The following is a 13,160-nucleotide window of genomic DNA, read 5'->3' as shown; positions in this document are numbered from 1 at the left end:
ACCCACCTTTAATCCACCCTGAATAGAATCTATGTTCTTTATTGTTAAAAGACTTTATGAGCTAATAATTAAAACACGTAGCCCCTCTCCCATTTACTTGTATGTAACACATTTTCAATAAAAAGGCACGATTATTCCTAGCAGTTGTCACTCCTCAGAGAGCGATCTCTGAGAGGTGTCCGGCATAGGACGTGCATGAAAGGCATTGAGGCCTCTGTCTTCTGTTCACCTTCGCTGCCTTCGTCGAGATAACCCACCCACGCCGAGACTGGATCCCGGCACTGGGGGGAGTGATTTCTTGCTTTCTGTCTGTCTTTCTGGCGAGCACACACACCCTATAGCAAAAAACTCTATATAAAATATATATACATATATATATATATATACACACACACACACACATATATATAGTCACACACATACACACATGTGTGTATATATATATATATAGTGGTGGGGGTTTTCTTTTGTTTTTTAATCACAGTGAGATATTTAGTGGGATCCTATGAAAATAGGGACAGTAAGGGACTGGCCACTTGGCTTTGACAGGGACAGGCGACAGAAAGTCTAGGTGGTCTCATAAAAGCAAAGTCTCTGCAGGAAGTTTGGTTCTCCATCCAAATTCAGATAGATATGGGGGCTTTTATTTTTATTTTTTAAAAAGAATTATTTATTTAATTTCATTTGTTGTTATTATTATTTAACTTAACCAGATAGAGAGGAGAGAGAGCGAGTGACCGAGAGGGAAAGTGAGAAAACAAGCTGCCAGGTTTGGGACTCAAGCTGTGGTTGACCATGTGGGAGCCCAGGGCCTTAACTACCACACCATCCGCCAGCCCCAGCTATGAGACCTTTTAACCAACACTAGAGAACACTGCCGTTGAAGAGAAAAACTGGGAGCAGGTGGAGAACATCAGCTACAGGGACTGGAAGGCAGAGTTTAGCTAAGGCCCGCCATAAGAATTGGAAGATTTTACTCTGTTCTGATTCTGTCTGTGATCTGAGGTTCATTTTTTGCCAGAACCAGATGGACAATGAGGACTGAATACTAGCAATAAGCAGCTTTGCCCACCTGGAGTGTCCAAATCTGTGATTTTTCCCTGGAAACTCAGTGCACACTTGCTGAGATTCGTATAAAGTATTGTCCCCCAGACCTGTGTGGGAATTTGGTCCCCAGAGTGTTGGCATTGGGGGTGCCTTTAAGAGGTGGGGACTAGCCTGTGGTACATGGACCCTGGGGGCATGGCCCTCAGGAAGGGATTAGTGCAGTGTCACCAGCAGGAGAGTTATTTATGTTGGAAAGGGGTTAGTTCCCACCAGGGCTGGAGCATGGACTGTAGTGGGAAGAGCTACCTGCAGGTGGCGCTCTCCTGCTCCTGCCAGCTGACCTACCTGTCTTGGCCATGTTGGGACTAGCTCCAGAGCCCCGGCAGGATGCCCTCCCCATGCCCTTGGACTTCCCAACCACCAGAATCGTGAGCCAAATAAGCTTTATTCTTAGTTTTGTTTCGTTTTAGAGGGCATGTGTGCTTGTGGAAGAGAGACAGAGGGAGGAAAGTGAGAAAGCGCTCCCCGAGGAGGCCCGTCACGCGCAGTCCCCTCTCCTCCATCTCTTCTTCCTTTTGGGGTTTTGGGCACACATGCACCTGGCACGATTTTCAGGCTGCCGAGTCTGGCACTAGAACCATGTAGTCAGCCATGGGGGATCCAGCCACTTTGACCACCATGCCGCTGGCTGGCCCAAACGTCACTCTTTATATACGGTCCTGTCTCGGGTATTTTCCTTCTACAACCAGGAACGGACTGGGACGTGCTCTCATAGTGGGTGGGCTTTGCCACAGCCTGCTGCAAGGACAGGTTGTTTGATAAACAGCAAAGCTCTCACGGCCCTCATGCTGGGACGGCTTCCTCGCATGGTGAGGTCACAGCCTAGACCTTGAAGCTCGTAACAAAAGCAAAGCCCCACACAGTGTGTGAGGCCTGACTGACCTGGGAGCGCTGTGCGCCTCGCGTACATGACCTGGTGCCTCCAAAGGTGAGCGTGTCCCCCTGAAACCGTCCACATAGGCTCTGCCAGAACCTTCCAGCACCTCGCAACCCCTCCTCCCTCTTACTAGGGTGTGATGAGAGCATTTAACACCAGGCACCCCCTCCAAGGGAATTTCTGCTGAGGCAGTGCTGCAGGGCTCCCGTGGGAGGTGCCACATGTGGGCCTCTTGGCTGACCCCCTTTGTACAGCTGAAACGTACCCTTTGCCCAACATCTCCCTGTGCCCCGGCCCCCACCTGGCCCCTGGCAACAACTGTTCTCTTTGCTTCCATCAGTTTGTCTCAGATTCTTCATGTCGTGGATCCTGGATTATTTCACTGAGCAGAATGTCCTCCAGGTTCATCCACGTGACTGCAAATGAGAGGACTTCTTTTTTGCTATAGGGCGCGTGCGCTTGCCAGACAGAGAGAGACATAGAGACAGAAAGCGAGAAATCACCCCCTAGGGGGGATGGTCATGCTGCAGTCCCTTCTCCATTCTCCTCTCGGGATCCTGGGCACGCACGCACACGCGCCCGGCACGTTTTTAGCCACCAGGTCCGGGACGCAAACCGCGGTCGACTACGTGGGAGTCCAGCGACATAGCCATTACACTAACTGCTGGTTCCCTCTACGTTTTTCTATGCACAAATGCATTATAACTTTCCTGACAACCCAACAGCTCCATCCGTAACCTTTTGAGGAACCTTCACACTTGTTTTCTGCAATGGCTGTGCTGTCAGTGGCTCTTGTCAGGCTTTAGTGTCCCCTCTTTAAGCAGAGATGAAGTCTTCCCCAATCAGGTTTAGTCGTCCGTGGTCAGGAGTCAGAAGAGGCACAGGGAATGAGGTGTTCTGCTTTCTTACTATTGCACCTGGTGGCATAGCTGTTCCCAGGTGGGTGCTGAAGGGTGATTGGCTCACCTTGACCCCGCCTCCACCCCCCCCCACCACCACCAGGCATGGAGGCAGTTGGACGTTTACCCAGGAGCATGGGAGGGCTGCCAGCCTGTGCCGAAGTGCTGGAGTAAACATTTATAGCACTTAATGTTGATGAGAAGCGATGTGCAAGGAATGGTCAGCACCGCTCAGCTCTCCTAGCTTTGCAGAGAACCTGGCTGTGCAAACAGCAGGTCTTTGTGCCCCATCCAGGCCAAGAGTATTCACGTACTCACTGGGGAGCGAGGAAGCAGGGAGTGCCCGCCATCCCGTCCTCTAAGCATGCTGTACAGGAGTGACGTTACTGTGGGTCCTTGATGCAGCGTACGTGACGCTGTGACAAGCCAACCAGGGAGATACCAGGTGCTTGCTTGCTGGTGAGAAATAGAGAGAGGGAAAGTGAGATATCACCCTGGGGGAATGGTCACACCACTATCCCTCCTCCTAACGTCTCCTCTTGAGATTTTGAGCACATATGCACTTAACACTTGATGTGATTTTTCTTTCTTTCTTTCCTTTTTTTTTTTTTTTTGAGAGAGAGAGCTTTTTGCTATAGGGCATGTATGCTTGCCAGAGAGACAGAGAAAGAAAGTGAGAAATCACCCTTCAGGGGGGATGGCCATGCTGCAGTCCCTTCTGCATTCTTCTGTTAGACTTTGGGCATGCACGCACATGTGGCCAGCATGAGTTTGAAGCTGCTGGGTCTGGGACGCAAACTATGGGGGAGTCCAGCAACGTGATTGGTACGCCATCTGCTGGTCCGAAACCTGGCATGATTTTCAAGCCATCGGGTCTGAGACTGGAAATGCGATTGGTCATGTGGGGTCCAGCACCTTCACCACCATACGACCTGCTGGCCCCATGCCCGTTAGCTTGACAACCCAGAGCAGGTCGTGTTCCAATAGAGGTAGTCGGAAGTGCCACCACCACTGCGCGTCTCCCAGACTTAGGGGAAGGGAAACGGCTAAAACGTGGGCTTTGGGAAAGGGAAACCCAATGGGGCCAGCCCACAGCCATGCCGGGTGCATGCTGAATCTCAGGTGTTGGTGTCTGTGCAGACGAAGCACCAGCCATGCAGCAAAGGGCGAGTTCGGCTTGCTCATGTATCTCTCACCAATGGCTCTGAAGTGGCCCAAGTGTGACTCTGCTGTTTCTTTAAAAGTAAACAAATATGATTGGAAGATGCTGTTGATAGACAGTGGGGAAAAAAAACCACATAAATACCTTATATGCTATTGAAGAAAGGATGGCACCTGTCTTTCTTCCAAGAAGTTTTGTCCCTTTTCCCATGAGTGTTCATAGGACACTGGGTTGTTTGAGCATTTCAATATCTATGGAGAGGAGCCAATGTTTCTTTTTTTCTTTTCTTCTTCTTCTTCTTTTCTTTTGGAGAGGTTTTTGCTATAGGGCGCGTGTGCTCACCAGCAAGACAGAGAGAGACAGAGAGACAGAAAGCGAGAAATCACCCCCCAGGGGGGATGGCCATGCCGCAACCCCTTCTCCTTTATTGTCCTCTCTGGACCTTGGGCACACACGCACACGCGCCTGGCATCATTTTAAGCCACCGGGTCCAGGACTTGAACCGCTGTCGACTACATGGGAGTCCAGCGACATAGCCATTACGCCAACTGCTGGTCCCTAGGGGCCAATGTTTCTGAATGGCGATCAGAGCTGCTGCTTTCCTTCTTCTGCACGCCTTGATTCAAGTGACCTGTGCCCTGCCCATGAGAGAACCTGACACAGACGTACCTTGTCAGGGTGCTGTGCCTCTTGCTGTGGACGTGACTTCCCCATGTGGCTCCCAAGGAGCTTCGGTCCAAGCCAGCCCTTCATCTCTGACCGAATCAGCTATGCCCCACGGACGTCAGCGCCCAGCTCTGCACAGGACGTTGCAGGAGGCACGGTTTAAACTCAGAAACCTGCTGGAGACGATGAATTTCTCATAAAGCAAAATAAATTGCACTTGTGATTTGACATTCAAGGTGTGTGCACAGCTCCAGGGGAGGCCTACGGGAGGGTTTTTTAATTAGTGAAGGAAAATTGAAAATGGAAGCAGGTGGCTTACCAACTCTACCATATAAACACCAGAAAAATAAAACAAATGAAAAAAATTCCCCAGCCGGTAAGCATCCTGGAAGAATTGTAAGGGTTTAGGAAGAGACGTCCCTGTACCTCGAGTACTTGCACAGACTGTTCTGCGGCTCATGTCTCAGCACATGCCGGAACGTGTACCTGACCCTTGGTATGCTCCGTACCTGCCCTGCTCACCTGTGTGTGATATGTACAAGCTCTTGGAAACGACTGCTCTGTTGCAGGCTCATGTCCTGACTGTCGATTTTGTGTCCTCAGCCCTCTGTATCTGAGGGCTCTACATCCACAGATTCAACCAGCCACATACAGCCAGGCCACACTGGTTGTTAGGAAATGGGGGAGAGGTGGCCCCCTGAAAGGGAGATACTGAAGATGTTTTTCTGCTTTCCTTTCACTTATGTCTGAAGCTAAGATCACCTACAAGTAATCTAGAGGTGATGCGAGGCATACGGAGGGTTTGGTAGGTGACATGCAAACAGGACAGCGTCCTGCACAGGGACTGCAGTGTCCTTACATGTTGGTGTCTGCGGGGTTCCTGGAACGATCCCCTGAGGGTACCAAGGGTTGCTAGCCCAGGCATGACGCTCCTGAGCAGCAGGAGCTATGGAGGCCTTCCCACCTGCTTGCTGGATTGCAGCTGTCTTCAGGCCGAGGTCAGCCCCAGGCTGCACTGTGCACAGTCTGTTTATGTGGCTGACAGCATTCCTGGTGAGAACTGCATGGGGTGCAGAAGGGGACAGCTTATCTGGGTTCAGATTCAAGCTCCAGTCAGCCGGAACTTTGCCTCTTCATACCTCAGCTCCGTCTTCTGGAGAGGGGTAACTGTAGTACCCACTTCAGGATAGCAGCAGCATCCGTAATGGAGGAGCTGGTCCGTGTGCCTCTGAGACTGCCTGTCCTTCCCGAGTGGGCCGTCTCCCACGGCTCCAGGATCCCCCTGTGGGGCTCACCCGGGAATCTTATTCACTAAGACGGCCAGTGCCCTACCTCCTGGGCACTGAGCTTTGTAGGCTAAAAGGTCCCACAGGTGATGTCTGTGACTTTCCACCGGGCTTTTCATCTTGCAGCTGGAGGTGGGTCAGCTCATGCTGGGGTGAGCGGCTGGGAGTGGGGAGGTGAGTGGTGCTGGACCAGTGGTGTCTGGGAGTCGGTGGGAAGATATCCCAGCCCCCTCGCCGTCAGTCCGCTATCTCTGCATGCCTATTCTGCACCGTCTCCCAGACGCCCCTGGAGGGGTTGAGCCCCTGCTGCCTGCAGCCGAAGCTGAAGGAACAGTGCACAGCCTCTCGGTGCCCCATTACCCTCCCTTCTGGCAGCACCTCCCAGATGAACCGTCACACTCAGATCCAGGTCTCACGGCCTGCTCTGGGAAGTCCTGGGTGTCACCGTGGACACAGGAATCACAGGCTTGTTGAGATGGCAGGCCCTCGGCTCCTCTCCTGTTCAGAGGTGAATTCCAAGGGGAACTGGTGGAGAGCAGGGTCATGTGACACTCTGAGGCAGTGCCACCTGGGAAATGGCCTTGCTTGTGCACTGATGTGGCTGCTCGGATTGGGGATGAATCATGTCCCGCGCACAGACAGGAGTGCCCCTGAGGGAGACAGACTCAGAATCCCACAGTGAACCTGCTGCTAACTGCTGGGAAAGCATATGACATTGAAATGGTCGTCCATCTGACCCCAGCAGCTACTTCGGTGGCTTAGGAGGACGCGCCATTTGGCCAGCCGTGGTGGTGTGCCAAGTCCTGCCTGCGTTCTGGGCTGTGCTCTGCTGGTGCCAACCGCAGGGGAGGCTCGGCTAAGGCTGGCCCATGTGTGTACCCGAAATGCCCGTGACGTGGGAGCCAGGCAGGGGAACCGAGAGCTTGAGCCGGCCTGCAGCCTAGCAAGACCTTGTCTATGAAGAGCCAGCCGTAGTGGTGCCTGCGTCCTAGCTGGGAGGCTGAGGCCGGTAGGAAAAAAAAGAAAAGTGCATGCCATTCCATACATGCCCCATCCAGCTCATACAAAACACCCGTTTGCTTTTTCATATGGCTGCGTCTCCACCAAGCACAGTGCATTTGGCTTCAGGGTAAGGGAGGCGTGACGGCCTGGGGGCTGCTTCTCCATTAAGGGTGATGACACACAAAGGTTACTGCAGTAGGTGACAGGGCCAGCAACTGTCATGTCATCAGATAACAATGTGCAGTGAGAGGGAAAGTGAAAAATCACTACCCCCCCCCCATGGCCACTCCACATCCCTCCATTCTCTTCCTGGGTTTTTGGTCCAGGACTGGAATACACAGTCGGCCTTATGGGGGTCCGGTCCTTAACCACCATGCCACCTGCTGGCCTCACCAGAGGACAGGAACTTTGACGACTGTGTGTTCTGTGATTATTCAAGATGTCGTAGCTTGAAGCCTGTCATGCTAGTTTTCCAAGTTCTAGGGGCCCTTTATCCCATGCAGGGATGGTCGGACTCCTGGTCAGGGCCCAAAGCCTGTGGCCCCCACCCCCCAGGCTGACAAGCTCCCGGGCCCCTCCCTCTTCTCTCAGCCACTCCTTCCTGCCCCATGGGAGAAGAGGCTGACTTCTGCTGCCAGAAGAAGGCTTGGTGATGGGTGGCAATATGAGGGCTCTTTAAAAAGTTGGTGGAAGATGCATAGTATGAAAAACTATGCCTGGATTTTGAATTCTTTTTTTGGAGCAGGATAAACTTGTATTTTAATTCCCCTTTTCTGGTGCTTTCCAAGGCCCCTTGTATGGCTGGCAGTAGGTTGCTCATGCACAGTATTAGTCACCCGAGGCATGACAGAGATGGTGGCAGTGTAACGAGACTGGTTAACCAACTAACGAGGTGCACAGGGGATGCTAGCAAGGTGGAAGAAAAGGTTAAGAAGATGAGATGGAGCCAGGAGGGGCTGGTCCCCTGGACATGCATCTGCAAGTCTGGAGCTGGCTGTGAGCTCAGCGGCAGTGCTGAGAGGGAGCCACTGTCAGCAGTGTGACTCAGTCCTGGTGATAAAATAGACGGGCCATGGGGAGCTCGTCCTCACCGCTCCCTCCAGGGGTGAGGCACGTGGAAGCAGCGAGCATCACCCCGAAGTCCCCAATGGGGATCCCTCCTCAGCCCCTGCAGGCTCTGTCCACCTGTGCTAGCTTACCACGATGCTTGTCCATGTCCCTGGCCCTCCAAAACTGTGAGCGGCCTCCCGCCCTCAGGTATGATGGGCTGGTCCTCCGGCCAGGTGCAGGAGGGTGCTCAGTGCACGTGTGCTGAGGGGTTGGCTTGAAGGGTTTCTCGAGGACTGTTCCCCACAAAGTAGACCCCCAGGTCGGGGGAGCAGCTAGTCCTCTGTGGGACTCTGCTGGCTCGTCTCCGTGCAGTGTAGACTGTGGCACATGCAGTCCAGGGAGCAGTGCAGGAAGGGCCACAAAACTCATGGGGGTGTCTAAAGAGAGTAGGGAATGGTGGGGACCGCACCAGCCCAGGAGACCATGTGAGCCAGACCAGGCCCCTCCAGCACCTGAGGCACCGTCCTGGCCTGGCCCGGCCCAGGTCCCCAACTTGCTGCAAGGCTTTCGGGCCTGAGTGTGGCAGCTTATTTTTTCCTGTGTGGACATGGAGGCTTCTCATTTTCAGTTTTCTTCAGAGTGGACATGATGCAGCATTCATGAAAAATACTTTCTTTATTCTTTTTATTTGTTTTTACTTAAATACCTCTTTTAAAAAATTTGAAACCTACAAAAAAGGACTACGATACATACCCTGGGGAGACCCAGGTATTTCGAGCACCTGGGCCAGCCCTGATGTCTTACTCATACCCCTCCTGCTCACTTTCTTGTCTGGAGCTGGGATGCCTCCCTCCTCAGACACCCTCTGGTCCTCAGCCTGGACCTCCACCTAGGTTTTTTTTTACATAGGATGCGAGCCCAAAATCCCAGGAGAAACAAGGAGAAGGGATCGTGGTGTGGGCATCCTCCCTGGGGAGGTTATTTCTACCCCCATGCCCCTCTAATAAGTGTACCGCCCTATAGTAAGCTAATATATATATATATATATGTATATATATATATATAATATAAATACATATACTATAAATACATAAGTATATATACTCATGTATTTACATATATGTGTTATATAAATACATACATACATCAGCTATGTCTCTGACTGGATACTTGTCAGGATTCTCCTTAGGAAACCATGTCTTAGGCATCAGTGTCTAGTGGGGTTGGGGCTTCTTTTAGGTCAGAAATCCAGATACAGGAAATGTTCCCAGAGAGTGGTGTGGAGTAACGTGCTGTTACAGCTTGGTTCGGCTGTTTACTCTCCTGTCCCGCCAAGCCGCGAGGTCCGCTGGGGCCTCGAGAACAGCTCTGCTGAGGGACATGGTTTCTCTGAGCCGGTGCGGAATATCTGTGGGTCCCAGGGTGGTGAGACAGAAGAGGTGCCGTGCTGTCCGCTGGTGCTGACCTCCAGAGAACGACCAGACCTGCGTGCCCTCACGCCCTGGCTCCCAGTTTATCTCCAAGTGCCTCTATTTGGTGCCACCAGGTTCCAATCCTAATGACCTCAGGGAGGGATCTGCTCTGAGGTTACAGCAGCTGCCCGGGGCATGGGCTGGAGGCCCCGTCCTGCACCCACTCAGTAAGCAGAGGTCCAGGCTGAGGACCAGAGGGTGTCTAAGGAGGGAGGCATCCCAGCTCCGGACAAGAAAGTGAGCAGGAGTGGGTATGAGTAAGACATCAGGGCTGGCTCAGGTCCTCGAAACAAGAAATGCCTGGGTCTCCCCAGGGTACCTATTGTAGTTTTTTTTTTTTTTTTTTTGGTTTCAAATTTTTTTACAGAGGTTTTTGCACTCGACAGAGAAACAGAAAAAAGTGTGAAATCACCCCTCAGGGCAGCTGACCACACCACAATCCCTTTGTCTTCATTCTTTTCTTGTGATTTTGGGCATGCATGCACACTGCCCAGCGTGAGTTTGAAGCCACCAGGCCCAGGACTGCAGTCAACTGCATGGAAGTCCAGATATTGTGGTCCTTGAAGGAAAAACCAGTGGCCGTCCTCGGGGGTGCAGTGGTAACAACACTCTGTGATGTGGAAGCCGTATGGAAGGGCCCGGGTTTGTGTGCCGGTGTCCCTGCACACACCAAGTGAGCACATGTGCCATGATCCCTGAGGTTAGCGTTGGGGTTAGCATGAGGACCTGTTGGGCGTGCCCCTCTCTTTTTCTCTCTCTCGGAAGGAAAAAATAGTGAAAAATGTAAAAATAATAAAATCAAAAACTAGTAAAGAACAGAAAATGTCTGTGAAAGGGGGGCATAAAGCCTAGATAAGAAATGTGGGAAGGTGAGGAGGTTAACACAAAAATGTTAACAATGGAGTAAATGAAAAATTGAAATTAAGGGGGATAATATTTAAATGTCAGGTCACTTTTAAAAATATTTTTACCGTAGGGCACATCTGCTTGCAGAAGAGAGACAGAGAGAGGGAAAGTGAGGAATCCTCCGCTTCCCTATGTAATCGCCACACTGCAGTCCCTTCTCATCCATTCTTCTCTTGAGATTTTGGGCACAATCACATTTGCACCCGGTGTGATTTTCAAACCACCAGGTCCAGGGCTCCAACCGTAGTGAGCCATGGGGAGGGAGCCAGTGCCTTAACCACCATGCCACCTGCTGGCCCCCAAATGTTAGATAACTTTAAAGTCCCAATGAGAGGAAATATAGGTGAAATAAAAGAGATTAAGATAAAGTGAAAATGAAACATACAAAAAACTTAGACCCAACAAAATCAGAGGAAAACTGAGAAGTTCAAGACTGTAATTTAAAGTAGAAATAAAAATCAAGGAGCATGCCAAAGTTAAAGCAAGATTAGGAATTGGGAATGAAGCAAATATACTACTTCAAAAAAAAGAAAAAGAAAAGATGAGGTTGCTTTAGCTCACAATGGAATAACCATGACAATGGAAGGAAAAGAGAAATAGGTGAAAGATGGAGCCCGAAGATGGAATAGGGAGCGTTAACTCTCAGGGCAGAAGCAATAAAAACACCATGGCCAGATGCTGATTCCCGCAACAGAATGCATTTGTAGTGATTTAAGAAAGGAACATGGAATAAAAAGACTATAAATAAAATACATGAAGAATTCTTCTGGCCTGAGGAATAAATCACTTTGGAGTGGGCATCAGTTTACTTGGCGATGTCCCTGGATCCCTGTAATTTTGGTAGAAACCCTGGCACAGAAACAACCTTACCAGGTTGTAAACAACCTGGTAAGTTTTGGACATGTTTTATTTAGTCCCTGCAGAGATTCAGTACACAGATGTGTATGTATATGAACATATGTGTGTGTGCGTGTGTGGTATTTTCAATGATTTGTCATTTAAAAATAATCGTAGAGCTCCAGTTTCTGTTTTTCATTTTCGTTTTTATTGTTCTAGGGTGTGGGTGTTTGCGCACAGCGACAGAGAGAAAGAGCGCCCCCTAGTGGGACATGGTCAGGCCACAATCCTTTTTCCTCCATTTCTTCATTCTGTCAGGATTTTGGGAATACATGCACATGTGCTTGGTGTGTTTTTCAAGCCACTGGAGCCATGTGGAATCTGGCTCCCAATATACACTGTGCTATGGGGCTAGTCCTCGGTTCAGTTTTTTGGAATTATTTATTTCTCCCCCCCTACTTCCTAAGAAGGTATTCTTTTTATTTTCATAATTAGATATTATTGTTAAATCTTTTTTTTTTTTTTTTTTTGTGGGGGTTTTTTTTTTTTTTTTTTTGGAGAGTTTTTTTGCTATAAGGTGCATGCGCTCGCCATAAAGACAGAGAGAGACAGAGAGACAGAAAGTGAGAAATCGCCCCCCCAGAGGGGATGGCCACTCCATAATCCCTTCTCCTCCATTCTCCTCTCTGGATCTTCGGCACTTACGCACACATGCCCGGCGTTAGTTTAAGCCACTGGGTCTGGGACTCAAACCACGGTCGACTACATGGGAATCCAGTGACATAGCTATTAAGCCAAATGCAGGTCCCCACTGTTAATTTTTAATATCATTCTTCGATGTACAAATTCTAAAGTTAATATTGTTTTCAGCCTTCTCAATAACAGTATAAGAATCTGATATTATTACTCAATATGTTGGCTCCTTCTCACTTTTATACCACGAGAATTCATCATGATTATTGTCATTTTTGTGATTCTTTTCTATAATCAGTGCTCTATAATGATTAGTCCTATTCCTCACTTATTTTCTACTTCTATGTTATTTTTAATTTTTTGATCAATTGCCTTTTCATTAAAAGGTATACTTTAGTAGTACTTTTAGTGAAGTTTTTTTAATGATTCCTTCTTTGTCTTTGGAGAAATACATTTGCTATCAATGATAGTTTAACTAGGTATAGAATTCTAGGTTAGAAGTTTGTCTTTCATCAACTTTGAAGTTATTTTTTTATTTTCTTATGGGTTCTGTTGCTATTTAGAAATCTATTCTTGATTTGCTTTCTTCCTGTAGAAAATCTTGTTTTGTCTCTCTGCAAAGATAATACTTTTGTCTTTTGTATTATATAGCTAATATAAGGCATATAGGTGCTCAATAGCTTTCATTTACCTTGCCTATATGTTTATATGTAAATTCACATCTTTTATTAGTTCTGATAAACTCTCAAATCTCCCAGACATGCCCTCTTTCCCATTTTCAAAGTTCTGTCATTCTGAAATGTTTGTTCTTCAAGAATGTCTATTAGTGGACTGAAAGACATTTTCATTTTCCTATCTTTTAATACATCTTTCAATTTTCTATCTTATGCTGAATTCTGGGTTGTATTATTACTTCTTTATTCATTCTAGTTCATTAATTCCTTTATCAGAGATTTCAGTTTGTTTATTAACTCATCCATCTTGTTTTGAATTCAGTGTTTATTTTAGGGAATTCCAATTTGCCTTGTTTCCTTTAAAAATGTGTGTGTTTATTTTCCTTATGTGGACTTAGGTCCTTCTTGTATGCCTTGCATATCTTAAAAGAAATTTATTTTCAGGACCAGCAGTTAGTGTAATGGCTATGTCACTGAACTCCCATGTAGTCAACCATGGTTCGAGTACCGGACCCTGTGGCTTAAACTC

The 13,160-nt window shown here is 48.8% G+C and overlaps 1 protein-coding gene across 1 annotated transcript in view; it reads left to right on the top strand.

Moving 5' to 3' along the window:
• The window catches only part of SYNDIG1 (synapse differentiation inducing 1), a 233,799-nt gene that overhangs the window by 46,346 nt on the left and 174,293 nt on the right, over positions 1-13,160 (top strand). The window lies entirely within an intron of this gene.

Source organism: Tupaia chinensis, unplaced genomic scaffold, assembly GCF_000334495.1.
Source record: "Tupaia chinensis unplaced genomic scaffold, TupChi_1.0 Scaffold142716_1, whole genome shotgun sequence".
In the NCBI taxonomy this organism is placed as follows: domain Eukaryota; kingdom Metazoa; phylum Chordata; class Mammalia; order Scandentia; family Tupaiidae; genus Tupaia; species Tupaia belangeri.
Note: the sequence above shows the minus strand (reverse complement) of the source record. Positions and strands in the feature narration are given on the sequence as shown.